At 41.8% G+C, this 25074-nt stretch overlaps 1 protein-coding gene and 1 long non-coding RNA gene across 2 annotated transcripts in view; one reads left to right on the top strand and one right to left on the bottom strand.

Moving 5' to 3' along the window:
• Positions 1-25074, top strand: part of pcdh7b (protocadherin 7b) — a 374437-nt gene that overhangs the window by 107113 nt on the left and 242250 nt on the right. The window lies entirely within an intron of this gene.
• Positions 1438-10432, bottom strand: LOC137335257 (uncharacterized). Its single transcript, XR_010966381.1, has 3 exons — positions 10358-10432; positions 7176-7253; positions 1438-1499 (listed from the first exon to the last, which is right to left on the bottom strand). It is a non-coding gene; the product is annotated as an uncharacterized lncRNA (long non-coding RNA).

Here is a 25074-nt window from a genome sequence, read left to right as displayed (position 1 = left end):
ATCTTCTGCCCTCTGCATGAATAATGTGCGGGGCTGATTTGGCCTCTCTATTGCTCCATTTTTTGGCAGGAACAGGGCAGTAGCGAGATCGAAATCAATAAGTACCACATAATAGACGTTTTAGCAAAATTAAAGCCCATGGGATTAAAGGGACAGTGTCAGTGTGGATAGAAAAATGGCTAAGGAACAGAAAGCAGAGAGTAGTGGTGAACGGTTGTTTTTCAGACTGGAGGGAAGTATAATTTTTTTCCATTCAAGTATTTATTCAATTCACTTTTGAAAGTTATCTTCTAAATCTGCTTCCACCACTCTTGCAGGCAGTGCATTCCACATTGTTACAACTCGCTGCTTAAAAAAATGTTTCCTCATGACACCTCTGGCTCTTTTGGCGATCACCTTAAATCTGTGTCCTCTGGTTACCAACCCTTCTGCCACTGGAAACAGTTTCTCCTTATTTACTCTATCAAAACCTAATACTGACACGTAGTGTTCCCTTGGGGGTCAGTATTAGGACCACTGCTCTTTTTGATATATATTAACGACATGGACTTGGGTATAGAGGGTATAATTTTAAAGTTTGCAGATGACACGAAACTAGGAAATGTAGTAAACAATGTGGAGCATAGTAACAGACTTAAGGAGGACATAGTCAGACTGGTGAAATGGGCAGACGCATGGCAGATGAAATTTAATGTAGAGAAGTGTGAAGTGATACATTTTGGTAGGAAGAATGAGGAGAGGTAATATAAACTAAATGGTACAATTTTAAAGGGGTCGCAGGAACAGAGAGACCTCTGGGTGTAATCTTTGAAGATGGCAGGACAAGTTAAGAAGGCTGTTAAAAAGCATATGGGATCCTGGGCTTTATTAATAGTGGTGTAGAGTACAAAAACAAGGAAGTAATGCTAAACTGGCTAGGCATCAGCTGGAGTATTGTGATCAATTCTGGGCACCATATTTTAGGAAGATTGTCAAGGCCTTAGAGAGGGTGCAGAAGAGATTTACCAGAATGGTACCAGGGATGAGGGACTTCAGTTATAAGAAGAGATTGGAGAAGCTGGGGTTGTTCTCCTTCGAACAGAGAAGGTTCAGAACAGTTTTAATAGAGTAAATAAGGAGAATCTGTTTCCAGCGGCAGAAGGGTCTGTAACCAGAGGACACAGATTTAAGGTGATCGGCAAAAGAGCCAGAGGCGACATGAGGAAACATTTTTTTAAGCAGCGAGTTGTAACAATGTGGAATACACTGCCTGAAAGAGTGGTGGAAGCAGATTTAATAGTAACTTTCAAAATGGAATTGAATAAAAACTTGAAGGGAAAAAATTTACAGGGGAAAGAGCATAGGAATGGGACTAAATGGATAGCTCTATCAAAGAGCCGGCACAGGCATGATGGGCCGAATGGCCTCCTCCTGTGCTATACCGACGATGATACTTACCACCGTCTTTGCTTCCACTGCGATCCTGGAGCAGCCTGGGAAATAGCCATCCAGCGCTCCCACTGGAAAAAAATGGGATTCTCAATACGGGCATGCAAATAAGGGTCCTATGACATACGTAGAATCAGAGAAAGTATCGGCACAGAAGGAGGCTATTCTGCCCATCATGTCCGTGCCGGCTGAAAAAGAGCTATCCAGCTTAATCCCACTTTCCAGCACTTGGTCCGTAGCCCTGTAGGTTACGGCACTTCAAGTGCACATCCTAATACTTTTTAAATGAGTTGAGGGTTTCTGCCTCTACCATCCTTTCAGGCAGTGAGTTCCAGACCCCCACCACCCTCTGGGTGAAAAAAATTCTCCTCAGCCCACCTCTAATCCTTCTTCCAATCACTTTAAATCTATGTCCCCTGGTCACTGACCCCTTTGCTAAGGGAAATAGGTCCTCCCTATCCACTCTATCTAGTCCCATCATAATTTTATATACCTCAATTAAATCTCCCCTCAGCCTCCTCTGTTCCAAAGAAAACAACACCAGCCTATCCAATCTTTCCTCATAGCTAAAATTCTCCAGCGCGGATAACATCCTCATAAATCTCCTCTGTATCCTGTCTATTGCAATCACATCTTTCCAGTAATGTGGTGACCAGAACTCTCCCCCCCACTCTCAAACTCTATCCTCTCATTCTCCCCCCCCCCAATCTCTGTCCTCTCATTGTCCCCCCCTCAAACTCTGTTCACTCACTGTCCCCCTCCCTCTCACTGTCCCCCTCCCTCTCTCACTGTCCTCTCGCTGTTCCCCCCCCCTCTCACTGTCCCCCTCCCTCCCTCACTCAGTCTTCCCCTCCCTCCCTCACTCTTCCCCTCCCTCCCTCACTCACTCTTCCCCTCCCTCACTCACTCTTACCCTCCCTCACTCACTCTTACCCTCCCTCACTCACTCTTACCCTCCCTCCTTCCTTCACTCACTTTTCCCCTCCTTTCCCTCACTCACTCTTCCACTCCTTCCTTCCCTCACTCACTCTTCTCCTCCCTCTCATACATAGGACCCCAATGCAATTATAAAGTTAAAACCTGCTGCGCCCACGGTAGGCTTGCTCTGCAAAAGTTAGATTTTTAGTCTATTATATGCAAGCTAAATGACTGCACAGAAATATAAAGAAATTATATATTAGTGAACATGCTTAATACATTCATATGACATTCCTCTGCACTAACCCATTTAAAATATACAAATTAATGCTCTGTTAAATTAAAGGACAGAGAAATGTCATATAAATATGTTAATTCTCTTCTCTCCAAGAATGTTATTGGAGTCATTTTTGATGTAAAGAAGTATTTGGAAGCAGATAAATACTGAACATCTATTTTAACATGGGAGAAAACAAGATAATTTCTCATGCTGGAGATAGGAGTCCACACATTGATGATCTAAGTAATGATCTAAGTGATGATCTTAGTTGAGCAATGGACTTGGGACCAAACAGGTTCACATTTGAACATTAGTAGATTTCCCTCAGCCTTTCACTGCTCTCAGGTGGATAAATTGAGTACAGTGTCTCAGTGAAAGAAAATATGGGCTGAAGGGACAATACATTGCTTCAACCGTTGTTGCAATATCTCCTAGCTGTTTGGAAATGGAAACAGGGATCAGCACGGCACCTAGTAGGTCTTTCTTGTTTAACAGAGTCTGACTTCTGTGGATAATCTCACTCTGTCCATGCATTTTTCCACTAAAACACAATTATTTTTATTTTTGACTCTTGTGCTCTTATACCAGCAGTCAACTAAAAACTACTATAAAACACTTTATAAAATACTGGAATATTGTATCCAATTCTGGGCACCGCACTTTAGGAAGGATGTGAAGGCCTTCGAGAGGGTGCAGAAAAGATTTACTAGAATGGTTCTAGGGTTGAGGGACTTCAGTTACGTGGATAGACTGGAGAAGTTGGGGTTGTTCTCCTTAGAGCAGAGAAGGTTAAGAGGAGATTTGATAGAGGTGTTCAAAATCATGAAGGGTTTAGATAAAGTAAATAAAGAGAAACTGTTCCCATTGGCGGAAAGGTCGGTAACTAGAGGACACAGATTTAAGATGATTGGCAAAAGAACCAAAGGCGACATGAGGAAAAGCATTTTTACGTAGCGAGTAGTTATGATCTGGAATGCGCTACCTGAAAGGGTGGTGGAAGCAGATTCAGTTGTGGCTTTCAAAAAGGAATTGGATAAATACTTGAAGGGAAAAAATTTGCAGGGTTACGGGGAAAGAGCCAGTGAATGGGACTAACTGGATTGTTCTTACAAAGAGCTGGCACAGGCTCGATGGGATGAATGGCCTCTTTCTGTGCTGTAACCATTCTATGTTTCTATGATTCTAAGAATAAGAATTATCTTTGGTCCATTGCATTGGAGGACTATCAAGGGGCCCAGCATAAGGATGTCTCCCCTTCTCCTCCCCACTTAGCACAAATACTAGTTTCAGAACTTCCTGCTGCTAGGTAATAATCTGGTAATACCAATTTATGGTGTACTAAAGCAAACTTACTGGTTCCCCAGCACTGCAAAAATCTATGATTTATTTTCCATTGTTTATAATATTCCTGTACTTAGCTTGCATGACTCCACAACTTGCCAACTTGTTCGAAATTTAAGCCCATAGGATTAAAGGAACATTGGCAGCATAGATACAAAATTGGCGAAGGGACAGATAGGAGAGAGTAGTGGTGAACGGTTGTTTTTCACACTGGAGGGAAGTATAGAATGGTGTTCCTTAGGGGTCAGTATGATGACTACTGCTCTTTTTGATATATATTAATGACCTTGGGTATAGGGGGTATAATTTCAAAGTTTGCAGATGACACAAAACTAAGAAATGTAGTAAACAATTTGGAGGATAGTAACAAAGGGACATAGACAGATTCAGTAGTAACTTTCAAAGTGGAATTGGATAAATACTTGAAGAGAAGAAAATTACAGAGCTATGGGGAAAGAGCAAGGAAATGGGACTAATTGGATAGCTTTTTCAAAGAGCTGACACAGGCACAATGGGCCGAATGGCCTCCTCCTATGCTGTACCTCCTATGATACTATGAACTTAAGGGGCAATTTTACCTCCTCCTGCATTCCAAAAATGGAGTGATAGCGGAGTTAAAATCACATCGGGAGACTTACTGCCCCATTCCTTGATTCCCGCCTGCCGCCATCTTAACTGTACAGTTCTTTTAGGCGTCCGGGTTGCCCGCCAGGTGCTGGTGGAGGCTTCATGAATACATGCAAATCATAATCTTATGATGTCAGTAGGACCCTGATGCAATATTCACATGCAAAAACAGAAGTCCTGCAGAGGATTGAGCCCCCCCACCGAGTAAAAATTAGTAGAATTGTTTTCCAAAGGTAATTTAAGCACCTAGATCATAGGTATTTGTTTCCTATTGCATTTTTTGGATTTCCCCTGGAAAGTTTTTTTCTACATTTTTTCTTTTTCCACACTCTCAGTAAGCATGAGTTTCATTCCTGGTGGAACTTTAATTTGGTTGAAAAAAAGAGAAGGAAAAGGAGCAACAGAAGCAACAGCAGCATCAGACTGCCCCACCACAAGGAGCAGCAGTTTGGCCTGTTGGGAGGCAACATGAGAAAGGAGCTACTCGAAGAAGACCTTATCCAGCCATGGGGTGCCATGGGATGGATTTGTCTGAGGAGCAGTCCATGAAGAGGCTACACATCTCCAGACAGACTGTCGCACACCTCTGCAATCTCCTGTAAGAAGACCTTCTTCCTGCTGGCCCATGAGACTATGCTTTGCATGTGGCAGTGAAATTCACCACCATTCTTAACTTCATTGCCTCAGGCTCTTTCCAGGCTAGTCCAGGAGACATTTCTTGCATCCTCAGCTTGCAGTTCATGAATGCATCAGACAATTCACCAATGCTCTCTTTGCCAATGGACACCGGTCAAAAGGAAAGGGCTCTGGGATTTGCTGCAGTAGCTGGCTTCCCTCGTGTACAGGGGGTTATAGACTGTACACATGTAGCCATTAGAGCACTAGAAAACCAGCCAGGAGCATTCATTAACACAAAAGGATTTCATCCCATCACTGTGCAGCTAGTCAGTGATCACCACCACAGAATCACACAGATCCGTGCCAGGTTTCCAGGCAGCTGAGCTGCGCTATTTGACCTCTCCCGACTATTCCATTCATCATGGAATGTTAGAGGATGGCTGCTAGGGGACAAGAGCTACCCCCTCCACACATGGCTTATGACCACCCTTCCATAACTCCAGCACACCTGCAAAGATGAGGTACAACCAGATGCATGTGGCCACCAGGATGTTCATAGAGCATATAATTGGGCTCAGTTTAAGTGCCTGGTTAGGTCTGGGGGCTCACTTCAGTACAACCTGCAGAGTGTCGCACACAATGTGGTAGTGTGCTGCATATTGTACAACTTCACAATCTAAAGAGAATTTCACATGGAGGATGAACAGCAAGAGGACCTCCCCTCATTTAACGAGGAAGGCTCGGACGCAGGTAAGGAACCTTGCAGTCAGAATGCTAGGAATGAATTGATTGTACAGCATTTCTGTTGAGCTGCTCATTCCCCCTCAAATATTCTACAATCCCCCTCTGCATTAATGGTCCTTATCACCTCCTCTACCTGTCTTTCCACTCTACAAAAAAGAACACTGAAACCATTCTAACATTGCTATGAAACTCCACTGCAGACAAAAGTGTAAAATTAGGAAAGGTGAATTTTTTAAAGGCTAAAACAATAATAGCTTTAACATCAGTTGTCACCCACAGAGCCTTTCTTCAATTTTTTTCCCACCTCTACTACTCCTATGAGGTGCTCCCCCAGTAGCTTTACTCAAGTGAGGACCTTTGAAATGCTCGTGGTCAGCAGCCTCTGAGGTGTCTTAGGGCACATGACTGTAGACTGCAACACCTTGGCTGCTGCCAAGGCAGTCTAGCTCAGCTGGCTTTCTGGCACCCTTGCAAACGTTGGTTGAGGGAGTGGCAAAGGAGCAGACATGCTGTCATCCTAAAGGAGAGCAACATGTTAACTCCCATTGTGCAATTGCCACTCCCACAGGGCCACGGCTCATCACACCCACTGATCTACGAGAGAGTCGACTTCAGGAGATCAGAGATGTCTTTAAAGCCCCTTTCCATGTGGTCCAACAGCCCATCCAAGGTGGTGCAGACGAGCTCAGAGTCTGAATGGCAACAGTTTGAGTTCCCAACAAAGCTGCAAAGGCTGGTGATACAGCCTCCTGGTGTGAGGGCCCAGCTGCAGCATCCATAGAGGTAACTACTGCAGAGAATGCCACACAAACTGGTAGTGGACTCCTCCAAACTATCAGACATGGTATAGCAACTCCTCAGCAGGCTTTTCAATACATTATATAATTGCATCTTTGCTAAAAGGAGCTCTCTTTTGATGGCTGGTTCCCTAACTCAGCATCTCTGTCCTCCTCAGCAGAGCCACTATCTGAGTTTGCCCTTTGGCGAGCAGTGTCCTGTTGCCCTCTTTCAGGAAGACAGCATGTCTGCTCCTTTACCACTCACTTAACCAACGTTCGCCAGAAAGCCAGCTGAGCCAGACTGACCTGGCAGCAGCCAAGGTGTTGCAGTCTACAGTCGAGCCATCTCCTGGGCTGTCCTTTCCACTACTCCATGCTCCTGTTCATTCATGCTGGTGCTTCACCAAGCGCAGACTCATTTATTTCGCTCTCTAACCCACCTGTGCTGCTGCTTGGGAGGGATGCATTGCGTGATGATGTTTCTTCTGGAGAATTGTCCTCCTCCGAATCCTCTTCCACTGAGAAGGAAGAAAGGGACAAGAGTTAGCACAGCACTGACAGACTGGACGGTAGCTGATAATAAGTTTCACTATGCAGCAGTAGGTTGTCAAGCTGCTTGAATGTGTGATCCCTTGAGGTCAATGGAAGGGTACAAGTAATAGGCAGACACACTGCCCTTTGTCAACCTTAGCCTCACCATCTCCAGTGCTCTCTGCTCTGGATAGCCCTATGATTTCCAGGACTGCCTGATCCATCTGTGCAAGGGTCTGGATGTTCGCTGGTCCTCCCCCAGTCTTGCTCTCCTATGAGAGATTTTGTGCTGCAGAAAGAGAAGGAGTTAGTGAGTGAGTGGCTGTGTGAAAAAGGGTGTGCATACACTGTGTATGCTGTGAAGGAGTAGAAGCAAGTTGCAAGCAGGATCGGGGCAGAGGGGGGGTTGTTCAATGAAAAGAAAGTGGCTGGACTGTGAAGTGAGAAAGCAGTCATCAGCAGAGATCATTGTTTGACCTTTACTACCAGGTGAGAATGGAATGCTGTTAGTGCCGATTGTGAAGGTAGCAAGCAACAGGTGTGTGTGTGATTGGAATGAGAAAGGGAGGTGGTAGAGTGTCTCCTTGTGATTGGTGGAGAAGGGTGTGGTGCAGGGGAGGGAAGTGTTTGGAGTGCTAGAGGTGGGGGGGAAGTGCTATTGCCAGGTGTAATGCAGAGAAATGGAGATAAGAAGACCTGTACACATCCTTACTGGTCTGGTCAGGTCATTAAAGCGTTTCCTGTATTGAATACAGGTCCTGGGGATGATGATCTGAGAGTTCACGACCTCTGCCACCTCTCTCCAGGCCTGCTGTAAGATCATGTTTTGGCAGCTTTTTTGCATCAGATGGAAACAGGACGTCCCTCCATGCCCAAACCTCCTCAACAAGGACCTCCACAGATGTGTTTAAGAACCTGGAGGCCCTGCTTCCAACTCATCATCAATATGGAGCAACTTCCAGCAAAGCCACAGATAAATTTCACTGATGTGAACGCAGCCTCCCTTTAAGTGATGCACTCACACTTTAAATATCCACTGACGGGAATGGGTGGGCTGCCAGCCAATCAAATGCTAATAAGGCCCACTAGTTAAAATCCTTAAAGGGTCTCACACTGATGGTGTCGAACAGGTATGTTGTCTGCCCCACCCGAAAACCAGTTAAAATCCTCCCACTAATATTAGAGCTGCAGTCCATAGTGTACATTTGATATTAATTCATCAAGAGAATGGTCCAAATACTGGGTGGCATTTCTAAGTGAAATTCTTTAAAAAGTCAGATTTTCTCATTGATGGGAACATATGATTCTGCTGACATGAAAATGGATCCTTTTTATGTTTATTATTGACATTTTGCATTTCAAAAGCAGATTCTTGCTACATGTAGATGATATTCTGAAAACACAGTTTGCTTTTATAATGATCAAAAGCAGTGATGTTGCATTACGAAAGGGTATCAAAGGTACCAGTATTTTTAATGTTGTATTCAATTTTCCTGGAGGTGTGTATCACTACAGAGCCAGTCTTGAGCAACATCAAGCATTAGCTCATTTGTGTTACGGAAACAGAAGGTGTCTCTGTTACTACAGGCCAACCATCAAATAAAATGATGCCCGTATGGTTGCAATGAAGGGCATTGAGTCATTGACAGTAGCAGAAATACTTGTTATTATGGTGCCTTTTTTATGACATTTTGTGCTCATGAGATGAGACAGACTCACAATCGGGAAAAAAGAGATTGTAAGACAAGGCTTTTCAATCTACTTACATTGTTTCCTCGTGTAGTGTTGTTTGTATCTCAGAAACTCTCACATCTTTAAAGAATTTTGCTAATCACATTTTATATTAAGTTCAGTATCACACACTTCATTTGTTACATCAAAATTGTAAGTTTTTCATGATTCTCTGATTAATTGTATCCTTTAAATTCATTATTTTTCCATATCTATCAACCCCATGTTGTTTTTATGCTTCAGGATTTCATTTTCCCCCCTAATTTTCTGTGGTTTCTGCAGTGCGCAAGATTGCCTGTGCAGTAAATAGATTTTCAGTGATTTCTTTTCGAGATTGATGAATGTTTCATCACATTGCATTTTAAAAATACGTTATTGTGTTTTGTGCAAAACTACCTCAAAGATCAGGGATATCTTTCACCTTGCATATCAGTGGATTTGTCATCTTTGAAGAGAAAAAAAATCAAAAATTACTATGCCTTTTTATGTCTGAGAAATTTGTAGAGGTCTTACCACAATGCTGAAAAGCAACATTTAGACCAATTTTTCTGTTATCAGAAAGAAAGTAACAAAATAAATCCACCTTCTAATCACAGCAAATTAGCCTCACATAAAATCACAATAGTTCCACAATTCACATATGCAAAAAAAGACTTGACAAGTCACCTCACTTAATTCGCAGTTCTGCCTCCTTTACTCTCAACACTGAGCAACAGAGCAATTCATTATTTCTCATTCATAGTTTGTGGGATTAGAGAACTGAAGCATGATAATCCTGTGATTGAGACTGTCATGAGATTGCACAGATCAAACATGACCTAGTACTTTATAGGATGAAAGTCAATGGAAATAAAAATCGAGAGAGATGTAAAACAGGCTGCCAACTCGCTATCGCCCCATTTTACACTATTGCACAAAGTCAAGATCTACCGCTGTGACTCAAAACTTATCATTAACGTACTTGTGTATTTGTCCACTCAGAGTGCTAGAGATATGGAGCTTGATTTTAACTCCTGGATGGGAGCGTGGCAAAACGAGCAGCATGCCTGTCCGGGAGCAGTAGCAGTAATTTGAATGGCCAGGGCTCATTAACATGCCGCTAACCAAATTGCCGACTAAAACGGCTGGAAAATTGGTGGGAAGCGGCTGCCCTACTGTTAAAATTGTGTGGCTAGAGGTCACTGCCAGGGGCCCAGGGGAACGGGCCCAGGCGCAAGTTAATTGCTCTGGAAGAGGAATTCCGGGCAGGCAAGGGGAGGAAACCCAGGGCAGGGGAGGCCCAAGGTTTCCTTGAGGACCCGAAGGAGCACTCCTGCTCCTCCCGGCCCACAAGGAACCAAAAAGAAAATTAAAAACTTACCTCTTCTGGCCCTGGCTGCTGTTCCTGGCAGGTTTGGCCTGGCAGGGAAGCCACCACTGCTCCTCTGATCAGGTCTCAGGTTAATAAAGAACATTGGGTCCCGATGACGTAATCAGAGCTTGATCTGCATATTTAAAGAGGACTCTGCCAATTTCGGGCAGGTGTCTTTGTTGTCTGCAATTTAAAATTCAGATTGGGTCAGGCAAGGAGTGGGTAAGTCCCCAGCTCCATTTTAACTGCCCCCTCTTCTGGTTTCCGCCAGGTGAGGAGTTTTAAAATCGACCACCATGGATTTTTAAACTTAATATAGTCTCTGAAAAAATAAATCCAATGAACACAGTGCACTGAAAATCATTAATAGGGTAAGGCAAAAGCAAAATATTGCTGGAAATCTGAAATAAAAACAGAAAATGCCGGAAAGGTGATGTAGCATCTGTGGAGAAAGAAACAGAGTTTACAATTCCAGTCGGTGACCTTTCATCAGAACTGGGGAACCGATGAAAGGTCATCAACCTGAAACATTAACTCTCTCTCTCCCTCCACAGATACTGCCTGATCTGCTGAGTGTTTCCAGCATTTTCTGTTTTTATTAATAGTGGAAGGGCTTGGTTAAATTGGATATCCAGTTCAACATCGACATACAACAAAACCAAATCAATTTCTGCAGGTGAACCCAACTTCGAGCCTTGCTGATGCAAAGGAAACTTTCACAGAAAATTAAAATACCACTGAGATTATCGAACAAAAAGTGATTTATCTTTAAAGCTTTGTTCTTCATTGAGAAAGTGGTTAAGCCTTATCTGTATTGATGCTATGATGGGATTATTATTTATTTCTAATGGATATCTTCCATTTTGTGTTTGCTGTGGAGCAATGTTGGGCTGTGGCTGTGCACAACAGGTGATTTCTAGTATAAATCATTTCCGATTGAGTGGAATATATTCCCATTAAATATGGATAGAGATCTCCCCAAAATTTGGAAATTGCTATTGGCCGTGTTATCGTATGAAAGCATAATGCGCTCATATGAAAATCCTTTTTCTGCCATTTTAATGGAAGCATTAACCTGCTTAAAACTAACACCACCAGAGGGGGAGGAACTTGGTACAAGCACACTCAGCGTTGGAATGATAACATTAATAGTCACTTCAAGTCGCTAATGGCTTTGTGCGTGAATGCACATTGTGATGGGGCACTGAACCAAACACCAGGAAGGTCCCAGGTTTGATATATATATATATATATATTAAAAAAATACTGCAGATGCTGGAAATATAAACAAAAATAGAAAAATGCTGGAAACGCTGAGCAGGTCAGGCAGCATCTGTGGAAAAAGGTTAAAAAAATGTTCATGTTTCAGGGATCTAAACCTTCTTCAGACAAAGAGTTATATACCTGAAACATTAACTTTATTTTCCTTTTTCCAAAGATGCTGCTTGACCTGTTCAGTGTTTCCAGCATTTTTCTGTTTTTGTCCCAAGGTTGATCCCTGGCTCTGTGCCATCAGCTGATTTTAACTGTGTTGGCTGTAGGAGCACTGCAGCCGGCTTCAGCATTCCTGCACTGAGGAGAGGGAAAATCAGACAGAGCTCCCAATTCTGATCACTATCTATCAACCCGAAAAGCAAACGTGTATGAACCTCAATTTAGGATGGGTTTGGATGTGTTTTTGATATCCTTCACAATCGAATGGCCTGCTGACATTCATTGTCTGGGCTGACATGAAGGATCGCTTCTTGCATGAGGTACTCTCACTGTGACTGAGAATCAGTACAATGATATAATGCATCTGACCCTGGGATATCGGGCAAGGTCAGCAGGGGGCTGACGTTCTGCCCCATTTCAAATCTACCTGCAAAAAACCTCCTCCAGAATTTTTAGGCCATTCAGTACAAGTATTGTTTGGTTCACAGCTCGGTTATTGAATTTTGTATTAATTATATCTTAGGAAGTGATAACTTAACTGCTTTTGAAGTGTAAAAGTTGCATTATTACAGGTCTATAATGGTTGGCCAATGTTCTGCCATTCCAGAGAAATAATTTGAGGCCTGACCCTTGCACCCAGGAAAATACCAGTTTCCTAGGCGCAAAGATCAGGAAAAAGGGACAGAGACCCATATGATTGGGTTTCCACCCCTTTTACTTTTCCCAGGATTTCCTCGAATTTTGTGGGAGTCCGGAGCTTAGCCTGTGCCTTCGTTAGGTGCAGGGCAATTTCAATTATTCACGAGGTGCAGGTGGGGTCATTTCCAGTCTCCCATTTCAATTTCCAGATCCAGTGTTGGCTGCCCGCCCCAGCACAGGAGCTCCCAGGAAATATAGTGTTGTGGCCTGCTCCTGTATCCCCACTGACTAAAGAGTCTGTGGGGTACTGGGGCCAAGCCAAAGACTTCAGGTAATGTCTCTTTAGATAATTTTTAGCCCTTTCCCCCCATCGATCGATAGGAGGTCACAATATCTAGCGTCCGACATGCAGCTGCCTGAGGGGCCTGCAGCCGTGCCTCTCTTTCCTGCCTCTTAAGCTGGTGCTCGGCCTTGCAAGGGGGCAGACCTATTCCAGGGACTCCCGAGGACATTTAAATGGCAATTTGGGTATGTTGCTACTGTTCAGTGCCAAGATGAGGGGGAGACAGGAAAATCTATCCTTCTGTGTCATACAAAATATACAAAAATTAGGCTTAGCTGTCAATTTAATTGGTGTCCATTACAATCTGAAAAAAAAGGATTGCTTCCTCTTTTCTCTGTAAGAGCCTAAAATATGTCCCTAGATGTGTACTTTTTATAAATCCATATGATTAAGGTCAGTTGCAAGAGCAAAGGCAAACCTTTTTGCAGGAACAAAGAGTTTCAGAAACAACATAGCAGATTTTTTTTATCATCATTCTAATTCTCTCCTCTAGTTTCTGAGAAATGAAAGTTTTCCATTTTGAGCCTTAAAGCATCTAACGTTCAGCTTATTACAAGATCAGAGAGCAAGACTAATAACTGCAGAAAGCCTAGCTTTAACAGTAGTTTGCTGGAGTTGTGCTGATTGAAGCCTGTTGCATTGTTTCTGATCCAATAAGCTAAGTTCAAACTTATCACTGTCATCACTGAGTTTCTTTAGTATATAATGATGTGTTCAAAGCATAATGATTTGGACTCAAAGTACTGAGTAATGTGAAATCTGCTTATTACAGTATAGTTTTCTATCCAAATCTGCTTTTTCTTATGTTGAAAAACCAGGCTGAGAGGCCTAGGCCCATACTGCTGGCCCAGTACCAAAACTGCAAGTACTAAAAGAGATATGGGCTTGGAATTTCCTCGGAACTGTTCTTGCTGTGGGTGCTGTAACTTCGCTGGAAGTGCGGTGGAAACCCCAATATATACGCATCTTCCAATGAAGTTATGGCGGCGCAGCAGGAACTGCTCTGAGAAAATTCTGGGCCAAGATAAATCAGGAAATAGTGATTAAGGCTGAGTTTACATTACAACAGTAGCATAGTTGTTTTTTGTCTGATTATGCTCCTATGAAGCACCTTGGGATATTTTACTACGTTAAAAGCGCTACATCAATGCAAGTTGTTGTTGTTATTGCTAAGAAGTTGCAATATAAAGGCAGAGTCAGGGCTCAACAAACTCCAGAGTGGAGTGAGATTTTCACTACAATTTTATTGCTTTTCATCAACACTACTCGTAGTGCATGTGCAGTCTCAACTTTGCAGAACATGGGTTTTAAAAGCCTGAAAATTGTAGAAGGAAGGAAAGAATGAGGTAAGTAAGGAGTGCCACAGTTCTGAGGTCCTAGGGAAGGATGAGTTGGAGTTGGAGACCATGCAGTGAATCTGGATTTCAACACAGTGAGGATGTAAGGAGAAGGATGAGAATGGGATAGTGAGGTAAATTTCTAGGCTCCACAAGGAAAGTTTAGGTAGCCCCTACCCCAGACAAGCCCCGTTCTCTGATCGCGAGGCCAGCTCAAAGCCCCACCTGATGACTTACCTGAGTGCTGGGGACTGTTCCTTCAGTCTGCGGTGGCTGTTTTCCACTAGTTTTGGGCGGGAAACTGAGTAGGCATATGCAAATAAGGCCCAGGAGTTAAAATCTCCCGGGCCTCACGCCGCCGAAGTCAAGATGTTTGCCACCCACCTTATCCCCCATCTGCACATCTGCCATCCCGTGTTAAAATCAGGCCTATAATGATTGAGCAATGCACCTCAAGAGGATGGGGGGTTGTGTGCAGTGGGCGCTCATATTCTGAAGGAGTCGATAAATGTAGAGGGTACTCATTAGCAAAAGAGGGGAGAAGGTAGAATGATGAGCGGAGGAGGTTACTGATATGAAGAAAGAACAAATTGGAAGAGAGGACAGAGTCTTGAGAATATCTGCGTTAATGGAAAAAAAGAGTCAGAAGATGGCCAACCACCTGTAGATCAGATAGAACGACTTGAGAAGAAACTAGATAGCCATGAGCATAGTTTTGGGTGGGAGGCAATAACTTGTTTATTGTACATCGTGCCAAATCCTATTAAAAATATAAGAAATGTCCAAGGCTTATAATTTAGAATTCTATTTTCTATTGATAGACATCTATTGTTTAAATAATATTTTGTATTATAATTCAGCCTATTGAATTGAGAGTTGTTGATCTATGATAAGCATTCCCTATTTTTAAAATTTATTCCTTTTCTAAATGTCTTGTTTTTTGTTGATTCCTGGATTCTACCTTGGAAACCATGTAGAAATAAAGGATCAATTTTAAACTAACCCGCCCATCAGGAAACTGACGGGATTGGGTGGACCGCTGGTTGTACACCATTGAAATCAACGGAGAGTAATATTGGGCAGAGTGTAAAACCAGCATTCCACCCGATCCCCTGGGTCTCCGGCCCCGCGAGTTAGGTTAAAATTACCCTGAGTGGATTTATGGACGTGAAATTGATCTTCGGCGGCTGTACAAAACGGGCAATAATGAATTGGCAATCCATTTTACACCCCGTGCGATTTTTTTCCCATCGCCTATGTCTTAATATAAGATTTTACCAGTGTTATTAGCAACCTTACATGATGTCAGAACTAAACCAGGGAATTTCCTTGTCTGCCTTTCTGCTATCACTTTGAGCAAGGTAAGAGATTAGTGGACATGTGGAATAAACATCTAGAAATGGTTGTTGATGTGGGGTCAATTTCTACCTTTAAGAAGGAGCTAGATCGATAGCTGTTGAGAAATGGGATTGGGTGTTATAGAAATATTTAATAACATTGCTTGATTTTTTTTCAGGGGTGTTTGTGCATAAAATGATTGTTACCTGAAGTAAGGGATCAGCAGTTGTTGAAGAAAGGAAGTCCACGGTAGAACATTCATATATGGGCTCTAGAGGAATTGATTTGATCGGCAAACTGGTCTTTCATGCTTATTTTTTTGGTGTCTGAAGGCTCATAAGCAAAAAATCCAAAAATACAGTAAAAAGGCTGATGTTTTCATGAATCCACCAATTTGTGGCTAGAAAATCTGTGTACCTGGCTAGTTTATGAAAACTGCCAACTGTGGTGAAGAAGGTTCACAAAGTCGGACATTTCCCCTGATTTTTTTATGAGCCTTTTGTGGCAGGCATGATTGTTGATTTAAGTAATTGGCTCAAGTAATTTATTGCAACTAATACACATTCAGAAACTATCACCTGCAAATTACTGTCAGCCATGTTATCACATGATAGATTAATGTGCTTGTATCAAATTCCTTCCAATATTTTTACGATGTTTACCCATTTTAAACAGAGTAATGCCTCTGTGACAATAATGGGGATAGTAATTTGATATGAAAATGTTAAATGTGCGTATAACATCACTGAAGATAATTTTACTTACCAGGATCATATTACATAGGAACAAAGGAACAGGAGTAGGCCATTTAGCTCCATGAGCCTGTTTGGCCATTCAATGAGATCATGGCTAATCTGTGACCTAACTCCATATACCTGCCTTGTCCCAATCCCTTATTACCTTTGGTTAACAAAAATCTATCAATCTCAGATTTAAAGTTAACAATTGAGCTAGTATCAACTGCCGTTTGTAAAAGAGAGTTCCAATTTTCTACCTCCCTTTGCACGTTGAAGTGTTTCCTAACTTCACTGCCGAAACTCCTGGCTCTAATTTTTAGGCTATGTCCCCTTGTCCTAGACTCCTCAACTAGTGGAAATAGTTTCTCTCTATCTATCCTATCAGTTCCCCTTAATACCTTGAAGACTTCAATCAAATCACCCCTTAACCGTCTAAATTCCAGGGAATACAACCCTAGTTTGTGTAATCTCTCCTTGTAATTTAACCCTTGGGGTCCAGGTATCATTCTAGTAAATCTATACTGCACTCCCTCCAAGGTCAATATATCATTCCTAACGTGCAGTGCCCAGAACTGAACACAGTACTCCAGGTGTGGTCTAACCAGGGCTTTGTATAGCTGTAGCATAACTTTTACCCCCTTGTATTCCAGTCCTCTAGATATAAAGGCCAGCATTCGATTAGCCATTTTGATTATGTTCTGTACCTGTCCATGACATTTTAATGATCTATGTATTTGGACCCCTAAGTCTCTTTAGACCTCCACTGTTTCGAGCTTTTCACCATTTAGAAAGTACTCTGATCTATTCTTTTTAGTCCAAAGTGGATGACCCCACACTTGCCTATATTGAAATCCATTTGCCACAGTTTTGCCCATTCACTTAATCTATTAATATCTCTGTAATTTTATGCTTTCATCTACACTGCTTACAATGCTGCCTATCTTTGTGTCATCGGCATACTTGGATATATGGATCTCTATCCCCATCATATAATTCGTTAATAAATACAGTGAATAGTTGAGGCCCCAATTCAGATCCTTGTGGGACACCACTAGTCACACCCTGCCAATTTGAGTACCTGCCCATTATCCCTACTCTCTGCCTCCTGCCGTTCAGCCAATTTCCTAACCAGATCAATAATTTGCCCTCAATTCCATGAGCTTCGACTTTAGCTAACAGTCTCTTATGAGGGACTTTGTCGAATGCCTTCTGGAAGTCCATATAAACAACATCCATAGACATTCCCCTGTCCACTACTTTAGTCACCTCTTCAAAAAAATTAATCGAGTTCATCAGGAATGACCTACCCTTTACAAATTCCTGCTGGCTCTCTCTAATCAGCTGAAAATTTTCAAGGTGTTCAGTCACTCTATCCTTAATTATACATTCTAGTAATTTCCCAACGACAGATGTTAGGCTAACTGGTGTATAATTCCCTGGTTTCCCTCTCTCACCTTTCTTAAATGGTGGAGTGTCATGTGCAATTTTCCAATCTGAGATCAAAATATTATGCTGCAAATTTGGTTAAATAAATGCTAAAAAAATAGAATCATCATGAAGACTTGGCTGCTTTAATTTGAGTAGATTAACACTTTTAGGAGGCTAAGCATCATAGTGACTGTTATATTACTGTTGCCTCCATCTGATTCACATGTGAAGTTGAGTATCTCTGCATGCCATTTGCCTGCATATCTTGCTTAGGATCTGAAATTAAAGTATGAGTAAATATCTATATTTAGATCTCTTGCTTTTTCTAGAATTTCCAACTAGAAGTTCATCCAATTTAATAGAAAATTTTTGAATACAAGTACATGACTCACCAATCTTCCCTCCTATTTTCGTGGTGAAATTTATGGATTGCAAACAAGACTTAAAATGAAAGATGCAATATACTTACTTTCCTCTGTAGGCCACATTAAGATGTGCATCTCTGCAATAAAGAGGCAGTTAAGGAGACCTTTCAGACCTCTGCTGATTGTCCTTTTGTGGCAGGGGGTGGAGGGAGGAAGCTTCTGGGAGACATGTCATAGCAACCTAGTGCCAACAATCTTATGCAATTATTGTTCCCGGAGGGAAGATACCGTGGGCTCCATCTAATATTTCCTTGCTCGGTATGGCCCAAAACAGGAACTGTTGGATTGGAGGAATTGAACCGGTGTCGTCCTACTCCATACTCCTAGATCTTGTCATCCAATGCTTGTTGCAACCTTACCACTCATGAACATTCTAAATTACTTTGTGCATTTTAATATCCTGGCATGTCTAATAGAAATACATAGGCTATTAAATTGGTTAACCCCCGAAAACTGGCGGGGGGATCACGGTCCACAATTAACCCGTGCCCAATCGTTGAGATGCAGGCAGCACGTAACATTCATGCTGTCTAGTGATTTCTATGATTGCTGCGTGCAGCCAGCACTACCTGCACTGTTGAGTGGCTGCTCACCAGCAGGGGCCCCAATATCAGGAGTGGCTAGCATCACTTGAAGGCAGCCTGCACCTCTTAAAGGGAAGGTACACTGTGGCTGCAGGAAGCGTTGGAAGTCAATGGTGAAGTGAATCTGTGCTGCAATATAGTGAAGCATGGTGATGATGGGAACTCTCAAATTCTTAATGAGCAATAACTTGGCTGCTCAAAGTTTGTGGGGCTCTTATATTTTCAAAATATAAGATACAGGTCTGAACGGAGTCTGAATGGAGATCAGAAATCGCACACATAAAATACAAATGCAGGTCCCGTTCTTATGTTTACAAACTGTTGAGTTCCTTTAAAACATAGAATTAAGATTGTGCACTACACCTCCCATCACCCACCTACCAGCAAACTCTTACAATCAGATGATTCATCTCACCCTCACACATTAAGCTGGGGTTGTTCTCCTTGGAACAGAGACGGTTGCGAGCAGATTTGATAGAGGTATTCAAAATCATGAAGGGTCTAGACAGAGTAGATAGAGAGAAACTGTTTCCATTGGTGAAATGGTCAAGCACCAGAGGACATAGATTTAAGATGATTGGCAAAAGAACCAAAGGTGACATGAGGAAAAACTTTTTTACACAGCGAGTGGTTAGGATCTGGAATGCACTGCCTGAGGGGGTGGTGGAGGCAGATTCAATCATGGCCTTCAAAAGGGAACTGGATAAGTACTTGAAGGGAAAAATATTGTTGGGCTACGGGGAAAGGGCAGGGGAGTGGGACTACTGGATTGCTCTCGCATAGAGCCGGCGCGGACTCGATGGGCCAAATGGCCTCCTTCCATGCTTTAACCTTTCTATGATTCTATGATTCTATTACCACTGTTGCAAATTGCATACTCCAAATTCACAGGTCACACACACTGGCAGTTATTTAATCATGATAGCCATATCACCCAAACATCTTGCAGGACATTCACCTACACACTTCCCGCTTTCTTGCAGGAGAAGGTGACGCATAACAGAAGGCAGCAAGTGGCAGTGGCTCCATGGAACATGAACCTGCTGTCCTCTCACACAATGACAGCATTCCTGTCCCACCCCTGCCACTCCGCCAGTGCCTTTGATGTTGCCTGTCAGCTGGCCAGCCCACTCCCTGTAGAGTATTGAAACTTTATTATAGGAACATAGGAACATAGGAGCAGGAGTAGGCCATTTAGCCCCTCGAGCCTGTTCCGCCATTCAATGAGATCATAACTGATCTGTGACCTAACTCCATATACCCGCCTTAGCCCCATATCCCTTTATACCTTTGGTTAACAAAAATCTATCAATCTCAGATTTAAATTTAACAATTGAGCTAGCATCAACCACCGTTTGCGGAAGAGAGTTCCAAACTTCTACCACCCTTTACGTGTAGAAGTGTTTCCTAACTTCACTCCTAAAAGTCCTGGCTCTAATTTTTAGGCTATGTCCCCTTGTCCTTGTATTCAAGTATAGGAGACCTCCAAAAACAGGTCCAAACGTATCAGCACCCAGAAGCAATAATCCAGCAACTAACCTGTAACTCCTGTATGATCCCTTTAAATAACACTGGTGGGGGGGGTCCTCCATGCTGTCTATACCTGTTCAGGTGTGCATAGTTAAGACAATATGTTGGCTGAAGCATGGAGTTCCAAAATCGCATCTGTCCCTTTAAGTCAGCTTTGCACACTGACCTACCACATAATCTCCCTCCTTTACATGCTGCTGGCGTTCATTATGTGCGCATGCGCAAACGCCTTTACCAATATGGTAGTCGGACTTGTGCACGTTCATCTCAGACGCCATTTTGGGTCCTGAGGAGTCCACGTAACACCGACACAACGGGAGCTATACAGTCCAAATTAGGTCCCATTGAAGTTGCAACATGGAAACAGGCCATTCAGCCCAACCAGTCCGTGTCGGCATTTACCCTCCATGTGAGCAAATAGTTCTAATCACATTTACCCACTGTGTCCCCATATCCCTTCAACCTCTTTCCTACCATCCACCTATTTAATCTTGAATGTTGACAGTTTCTGCTGAAATGTTTTCAAAATTTGACAAAAAAATCATGTCACGTCACAATAGGCAGCATTTAGAGATTAACAAATTGTAACTATAGCATGAATCAACCCTTCTGCACGTTATTGATTCTTCTTTTCCCCTTATAATTCCTAATGTATCCTAACTAACACCATTAACAGCTCATTTCAGAGATATTCTAACTTATTTGTTCTATATTTCACTTGTAAAAGAGAACACTTCTCATTATTGAATGAACAATACACACGTTATCACTCCTTCCTGTCTTCTCATCTTCATCGGGCTTTAACAGTCTTCAGCTTAGGCCAGTCCTGATGTCAGCATTTGTTCTTGTGATTAAGGAGTGTAGAAAGAACACTGTTATATCTCAGGTCAGGCTATGTGGTAATTTATGTGCTGCTATGAGCATCCCATTGCCATTGCAGCTGTTAATATGCAGGCATCACACACACACAAATGTTCCCACTGAAATGCCATTTTCAAATTTTCAGTAGTGATGATTGAGAACTGTAGCAGACTAACCTTTTAGGTATTAACTCCCTAAGTAGCATTGAAGGATCTTAAAGGCAGACTGTCTTATATTTGGGAAAGCTTTTTTTTCCATTTGTTTACAAACAATAGAATGTAAATCACACTAATAATGATAATAATGTACAGCACTTCTACCTCCCCAAACAAGAAAGCAAAGGGGTTTCCCAAAGACATTTCTTCATGAAGATAGTACATCTTTAAACTTTCAGTCTTGGTAAATTTTTCAGTAATGGTTCTTCAAACATCTGCGAAATGCCACGGGGTTTCCTGCATTCAGGAAATGCCAAAGTGTATCTTCCATGGTAACAACAAACTGTATTAAGGATCTGGCCAGCTGCAGTTCTTTTACAGGCTCTACACAGTGCTCAGCTGTATTCTTTTCTATGATTTCATTATTCTTCAAAATATTTCCAGTAATGTTTATGAAAATTGAAGAGAATTTAAGTGTGCCTTACTGAAGTCACAAAAAAGATTTATCATTACATCATCAAAATAAAATGGACAGCTTAAATTCTAACTTTACTCAAATTAGCAGAGAATTCTAAAGGTTGCGAAGGGCAATACCTATATATTGCTGGTGTTTCTTAGTCCATTCTCGTTCCTATATTTCATGCCTTCAAATTGCTGGTCAGTGGCAACCTGGAAGAAAAATAAATGTGTAGACCCCCTGTTCTGTGATAACATGAAACTCTTCTCCAGTGGCATGAATTAATAGGGTATTTATATCGCCACATACACATCTACAGAGGAAGTAACGAACAGCACTATGCTTCCATGCCCTGCCTCCTGCGTCAAAGCATTGGTGCTGACAGATTTAAATGGTCACCGACAGTACTGCTTGTTACAGAGTCCCCATGAACCCTCGGCCATCAATGCATTTTCCAGTTGGCATATATATTCCAGTTTACTGTTATTCCAGATGGAATTAAAAATTATAACAATGAAACTGTGATTCAGAATAGCATGCGATTCCAACAGCTTAAGGTTCTAACTTCTTGACTGTTTTTGTTAAGCACAGATTGTATGGCTTTTTTTTAACCTTTTGTTTTCCTTACTTTGTGTATTCTTTTCTGAAGGTGTTTTAATTCTTCTGCTAAATATTGTTTTTTTTCTTGCCAATTGTCATCCTTCCCCTCCTGTCGTGAAGACGTTCTCTCCTCACCAAAGTGTGTTTCATGGGCACTGATAACCCTCTGGTACCTTGCCCAAGTGGCCATTACTCAAGTTTGGGTCTTGACAATGATTGTCAGCAGACATTTGACAGCGGGGGCATCACAGTTGATCGCAGTGCTATCCTCATGATGTCCACATATGACATTTTCCAGCAAGTCATCACAATTGGAAATCCTACCTGATTTTCCCCTCCCTAACCCAGAGGCACTGTGGTCATTTGTAATGAAGCTACTGCTGCCTGGCTAAGATCAGCTAACTCAGCAGAGACCAGAGATCGAACATGGAACTTTCCTAGTTTGTATGGCTCAGCAACTCATTAGATCTACTCTCTGAGCCATTGGGAAAACTCATGATCAATATCTTGAATATTCAAAATAGCTCAGGAGCATTTTTAAATCTGCATGGTGGATTTTGACTTCCAGTCGGCGGAACTTGCAAGCCGGTCATCTGAAAGCTGAGACAGAATCCCGGTTCCTTCTGAGGGCTGAACTTCATTAACATACATGTGGCGAGCTGCATGCCTCGAACAGGCATTGCGATGCAGCTCGACCACTCTGGCCACAAAATATCGGGCGGCCTGGAGGTCAACCTGGCCAGGAAAAAGGTAGATCTGGGGAGAGGGTTGTGATCGCGCGGGTGGGGAGTGGGAGCCCGGGGCAGCTGCACCCCTGTAGACAATTAAAATGCCATTGGTTCTCATGTACGTCATCAGACCTCAGGCAGAAAGAGTTAAAATCGACCCTTACATTTCACCAAAACACTCAAACCCCCATTGAGAGCTTTTTAATTTAATTGAAAAATAGATTGGCTTATAGTTGATTCTAAGAAAGTATTACAATGAAAACGAGAAGGATGGAATCAAGTTAACGGACATTTCAACGCAACCTTTAGGAATCATTTTTATGCGGACTTAGCAATAAGTGTTAGAAAAGGACAATTTTACTTTATGATAATATGTCATATTACCTTTGTTAGCTAACATCTTTGAAACAAGTCCCAAATTAAGTAAATCTTCAGCTGGGTTTTATAGTCTTTTGATCCACTTAAGCAAATTCCTGCCAAGGAAATATTTTCTGTTGCACTACAGAAATTGAAAATCTAAGGACATGTTCTATCTCTACTTATTGTACTCAGTCCCATTAACTGAATAATTGTATCTGTTAAAGTGAATTTTTTTTGCGCAAATGACATATTTTGCAATGTTTATAGCCTAAATTAGTCAATCACTTGTTGCATGATTTATATTAATTCAATAATCTACCAAATTACAAGTTAAAGATAATAATGTTATGGAAGGCTTTGTATTTTGGTCAATTTCTCATTAGAGTTACATACGTGCAAAGAACTGCAATGATAGATTCTAGCTAGTATTTCTCTTTGAATCTCTTCTAAGTGCATACTCCTGGTAGGTGTTATGTACAGGAGGTTATTCATTTAATATGAGTTGCCTGTAGTGCAATTTGAAAGTCATCACAAGTTTACAAATATCCATACTAAATAAAAATTCCAATATTTTCCGTTTTTGAAGCTGTAAATTTTTCATAACTGATTAACAGCCACCATTGTCCGAGATCCTTGAGGAGTGACAACAGCAAGTGCATATTACAAACCTTTGAGATATAAGCACGTGGACAATGTAGAGCACAACAAAAAGGTGGAAGGGGTACTGTCCAGTTAACTTTGCCGTGAGATTGCAGTATTCAGGATTAAAGAAACGAAGAGAGGAATGGTTAACAGGGGATTCTAGACATGACAGTTTGTTAAACTTAAAACAAAGGAAAAAGGGTGAATAAAACTTAACATTGTATTGAAGATGTGTTTCAGGGAAAAAAAGTGAACAATTTAATATGAATAGCTTCCCAGTTTGTTTTAAAAATCAGATTAGAAACATATAGAAGAAAAACAAATTTTTGTTCCTAAAGCAAATCAAGATTAAGTACAGAGCACATATGATGTAAAGGAATGAGTCTTATGAATGGATGTTGAGAAATTCCAAAATTTGTAAAAAGCTAAGTTTTTAATTTCTTTGAAATCCGTTTTCTTGTTATTATGTTAGTATTTTAAAGTTATTAATGATTTTGTTTCATAGAAGTATTCTTGCTTTACACAAAGTTTTTCTTAATATCTGATCACTTGTAATTAACCACTGCCTGTTTCCAGCAGAGAAAATTGAAAAGTTGAACTCAGTCAATTGGGAATTGGATATATATTTGAAAAGGCAAAATTTGCTGGGCTATGGGGAAAGAGCAGGGGAGTGGGACTAAGTGGATACCTCTTTCAAAGAGTTGGCACAGATACGATGGGACAAATAGTCTCCTTCTGTGCTGTTTGATTCTATGATTCTATGAATTGTTAATAAGTGAGTGAAGAAAGATGGTTGTAGGCACACCAAAAAGCTTGATGAATTAATCATGCTTCACTTTTAATAAGGAAAGCATTTTGACAGATGAGCGGTTCTAAGCTGATACTTAGAGCAGTGCTGTTTGGACAGGTCCTTCAATAACCAGATAACACGCTGATGAATGTTCGCATGGGTTCTCCCGTGTGTCCGCTGTAACTATGGCGGAAGAGCCGTGGAAAGCCCAGCAAAATGGCTTAAGCGGCATTTACGCCGTTTTTCAGGGGTCTCCACAGCTCTTCCATCAAAGTTGCAGTGAAGGAGTGACAGCACCCCCTGGCAATTCAGCCCCCCTCTCCACCTGTTTAAGTCCT

Source organism: Heptranchias perlo, chromosome 1, assembly GCF_035084215.1.
Source record: "Heptranchias perlo isolate sHepPer1 chromosome 1, sHepPer1.hap1, whole genome shotgun sequence".
NCBI lineage: Eukaryota > Metazoa > Chordata > Chondrichthyes > Hexanchiformes > Hexanchidae > Heptranchias > Heptranchias perlo.
The sequence above is the reverse complement of the archived record's forward strand: the minus strand, read 5'-3'. Positions and strand labels throughout refer to the sequence as shown.